The 4663-nt window shown below is 41.1% G+C and overlaps 1 protein-coding gene across 1 annotated transcript in view; it reads right to left on the bottom strand.

The window, feature by feature from the left end:
* Window positions 1-249: 249 nt before the first annotated feature.
* Window positions 250-4663, bottom strand: part of LOC308080437 (phospholipid-transporting ATPase IH-like) — an 81817-nt gene continuing 77403 nt past the window's right edge. The window contains 1 exon segment of the mRNA XM_080422320.1: window positions 250-4663. This exon segment is cut by the window's right edge and continues 818 nt beyond it. The gene's annotated coding sequence lies outside the window, so the exon portion shown is untranslated.

Here is a 4663-nt window from a genome sequence, read left to right as displayed (position 1 = left end):
GCATTTATATTCTGTATTTGAGAGTGTACATTGATTAACACATATATACGGTCTGTCGTCAAGGGTTACGAGAAACGCCATAACACTTTTGTAAAAGACATTCTGATCCAAGGCTGTCTGTTAAGGAGGTCTGTCGAAATCGATGGACAGTTATGAGAATAAATCGCATGGTCAGTGTCTTGCAGGCTGTTGAGATGTGGGGTGTTGTTGGTCAGTGTGGTACAATCAGAATGCATCAGTAGATGTTGATTCTTTTCTTTTTAAAGCTATTGTTTACTTTTACATTTCCAGTGTTGTTATTGTTGGGATTACAGTACACCCCCCTTTTTCTTTCATCATGAGAAAACTCTTCTTCAAGTTCTCTAAATAAATATAAGACACAAAGTAAGATACAGCCTCTCAAAAGTACGTTAAAAAAAAAAGAAAAAAGATTTTGTTCCTAACACAGACATACAAAATGTTCTACTGTACATTGACAGAGATCAGTACCTTCCTCTGTCTGGCGCTGATTATAATTACCTGGCACAAGAAAGGAATTACTGTCGTGTGAACCAGGATTACACCAGATAGATTTCAAGTCACCCATGGTCCATAACACAACAGGACCAAACCACAAAACCTTTTAGGTTGTGAAACGGGTCATGGTCAAAGGTCTGTTTTTGGGACCCCAACATAACACATCATAACTAAAGCAGTGCGAAGTGCAAACAGGGGACTCAGCCTATGCACCATGATGGGTAATTTATACACACGACATACGACGATGTTGTGTCGAAAATAGCCGATCGACAAGCTCACAACGTGTCACACGATGCGGTGCCTTGTGTGCTTGTAGATCGGCTATATCCGGCACGTGACACCGTCAAACGACAAGGTTAAAATCAGGCGTGACATCTCAACATCTCAGTGACACTTTAAAACGTTGACATAAAAGACATGGAATTCAAATGGAGCATTGCGCTGACACAGTCTGTGAATTCCATTTCTGTGCTTTACATTCATCTATCCTGAGGACATTTCTGTCTTGGAAGAATGGACAAATAAGTTCAATAGTCAAAAAGTCAGTCACACACAGTCATGTAGTACTGTTGTAGACCCTACCATACAATCACACTGTTGACGGATCCTTTATCCTCCATAAGAATATGTCTATTTATATCATCTATTTATATTACATACAAGAACATCTCTATGAGCCTCTCTCTCTCTCTTTGATTTTCTGTGTGTGTGTCAGATAAAGCCCCATATTAGAATAAAAATCTTTAAAAAAAAAGAAAACCTAAAAAGAATAAATTACACAAAAAAGAAATGTGTTAGGTCAGTGTTCTCAATGGGATGTGAGCTCACTTCAAGTTTTAAATCTAAACATTTAAAACTCAGGAAGATGTTTTCACATGATTATCTTCCTGAACTTAAGATCCAGTGTCATTTGACCGCAGATACAGTGATTGACTGTCATTCTCAGTAGTTTTGCTGTTCAACAATAACAATAATAGTTACCTTTTTAGGTTAACTGTAAGAGTGGTACATTTTTCATTTCGTTTTTTTCAGGTTGTTTTGTGGGTTTTGTGTCTGCGCGAAAATGCATCATTATCAATTGCAGCGCCTGAAACAATTGCCTCACTTTATCATCGCCACATTAAACGTCTAGAATCGTACAATTGTCTATCATAAATACATAACAGGAAAAACTAGATGCTTCATACATGAAGTTTTCATTTTCAGGTCTTTTGTTCAGATGCTGCTGGTAATTAGTTTGTTCATTTGTTTGTCAACGTGTAAACCTTGTCACAGCACTGATATTTCAGTGTGGTGGTCGTCGTGATTGTGTTACTGCATAACCTGCGTACATTCACATCTCACCATGCTCTCCATATGTTCATTCATCCATCCATTCATGACGTGCATATAGCCGATCCCAACGGCAAGGTGCGCCTGGGACTGAAACCTGTCCGTTTCCTTCTGTTACTGTGTGTCATTAAACACTTAGTTGAACGGAGTCCCCCAGGGGTCTATACTAGGCCCCCCTCCTTTTTTTCCCTCTAGCCTACTCCAAACATTTTCGCCGAATGTTCATCCCAGAATGGGGTTCATGTGGTTAAGAGTGTTATACGTACTACGCGTTAGCACATGAATGACGAAGGCACCTAAAGACAAGCAGCTACAGTATGACTAATCAGCAACACAACTTTGGTCAAACACGTTACAATGATGACAACTCTGCAAAGACATGGATATCACACGCTTCTCTCACTGTATCTAAATTCTCTCTGAATGTCCCGTAGACTGTCTGCGGTTAGATGCATGGATGCATGGAGACTGCCTGCGGTTAGATGTATGGATGCATGGAGACTGTCTGCGGTTAGATGCATGCGTGCATGGAGACTGCCTGCGGTTAGATGCATGCGTGCATGGAGACTGCCTGTGGTTAGATGCATGGGTGCATGGAGACTGCCTGCGGTTAGATGCATGGGTGCATGGAGATGCATGCGTGCATGGAGATGCATGGATGCATGGAGACTGCCTGCGGTTAGATGCATGGAGGAGTGGAGTCTGCGGTTAGACGCATGAGTGCATGGAGGGAAGAGTGGATGACAGAGTGCATGATGAAGATGATGATGATGAATGGGGGCGACGTCATGGAGAAGAGGTAGCGAGAGGGGAAGAGACGTCGCCGCAGGGAGCACCCCTTCACAGCAGAAAGTGAGAGACAGGCAGAGATAGAACAAAGTGGCAGACGGTGGGAAGAAAAACACAGAGGCAGTGAGAGAGTGAGCCATCACAACAGAGGGTAAAGAGGAAGGCCTGACAAGTAGTGGTGAGGAGGATAACGGTTAAATAATGCAAGGTCTTTGGGTTAAGGCCTCTCTGAAGTTTGTGAATGTCATCAGACTGTCCTAAGGCTTATAAATGTTGAATCTATTTCACACCACATTATGTTTCCATCGCGGTTCTCCAGGGATTCACTAAGAATATGTTTGTTTGTTTGTTCATTTTTTTGTTGTTCTTTGTTTTGAAGCTGATGAGAACACAAGCAAAGATAGGACTCAACTCTCCTCTGGGTAGCTACAGTAACTAGCATTTACAAACTGTAAAGGTACCATCTACTGTCTTGTTCCCACAGCTACTGGAATACTTTTTACATGTTGAATTAAAGGCCTACACAAGAGGGTAACAGGCCTATAGGAAAACAGAACAAAATACTGTACATTCTGTGTTGTTATCATATTTACACACATATGATGCTATGATGCTCTATCTACCCAATGGTGCATTTAAGGTTGAGTGGCATAAGTCTACATTCCAGTATACCTAAAGACAAACTATTTCTCAAGAGGGGCCACCTTCTAGTATGTATTATCCTTTGGTAAGTAACCCAGTGGGAGCATCAGTAGATGAAGTGATAAGGCATTGCGGAGCGAGCAGCTGGCGAGTTCTGTCAGCTAGTTTTTTCTGTTGAACCTAAAGCCCCGGAAATAGCTCACCGAGCTTGTAGATAAAGCTATTTCCGGTGTCCCGTGAATAACTTAAGTGCTATAGGGGACGAACGGTGTGAGCAGCATCGATGAGTCCAACACACACACACACACACACACACACACACACACACACACACACACACACACACACACACACACACACACACACACACACACACATACACACACACACACACACACACACACACACACACACAACTGTACGACAACCACTGATTGTCAAGCAAACACACAACATAGACTTGCACACATACGTAGAAAGCACTTCTCTACTTTATAACTTGTGACTTCTACTGTGTAAAACATTGACTGTTCTAAATGTCTAGATCAATACACAGTCAAAGCATCAAGTGTTTGGGAAGTGAGCTAAAGTTAATTTTTTTCTTTTCTTTTTTTTTTCTTTTTTCTTTTGTATTTTGACATGGAAGAGCCCATGACCCTGTTTACGGTGAATCGGTATTGCTCTGTCTGTAGTTTGCATTAGCTTCAGCTATCTTTAGCTCACCATTCAAAAACGTATAGGCTTTGACTGTGTGTACTATATAATAAGCCACCTTACAATGTGGATATGAGACCAGAGTCCTAGGGAGCATTTCGGCATTTTGCACACAGGCAACACCAGTTAGTCCTATAATAAAAAAGGCAGAACAGAGAAAGAGAAAGGGGTGAGAGTCGAGAGACAGCCAGAAAGAATGTAAAGAAAGAGAAAATTATTAAAGCTTGGTCACAGAAAGCAAGCAATCACCATCGTCGTCATGGTGACGATGAGATAAGATGATGTTAATGACCATCAACATAATCATTTGATATATGGTCCAATCTCACTCTATTCATTTGTGGTTTTAGCAAAGTACACTTCAGTTCAGACACATATAAAGGGCTATTGCACGATACAGTTGAATTCCAAAATATAGCCTCAGAAATGTTTTTTTTTTTTTGCAATTTTCTTTCTCCTTTTTTGTCTACAAAATCTGGGATCCAAATGTGTTACATCTTCTGTCAGTAGTTTTAGATCTCATGGTATTGTGTGTGTAAAGCGCTGGTGTCACAAAAAATAGTAGATCTATAAGCTCACAATGTGTCATGTTATGATGCACTGTGAGCCCGTAGATCTGCTATTTATGGTGTGCAACACCGGCGCGCAACTACTTAGGATTTAGCCT

This window comes from Gymnoscopelus braueri (assembly GCF_963280865.1).
Source record: "Gymnoscopelus braueri genome assembly, chromosome: 24".
In the NCBI taxonomy this organism is placed as follows: Eukaryota; Metazoa; Chordata; class Actinopteri; order Myctophiformes; family Myctophidae; genus Gymnoscopelus; species Gymnoscopelus braueri.
Note: the sequence above shows the minus strand (reverse complement) of the source record. Positions and strands in the feature narration are given on the sequence as shown.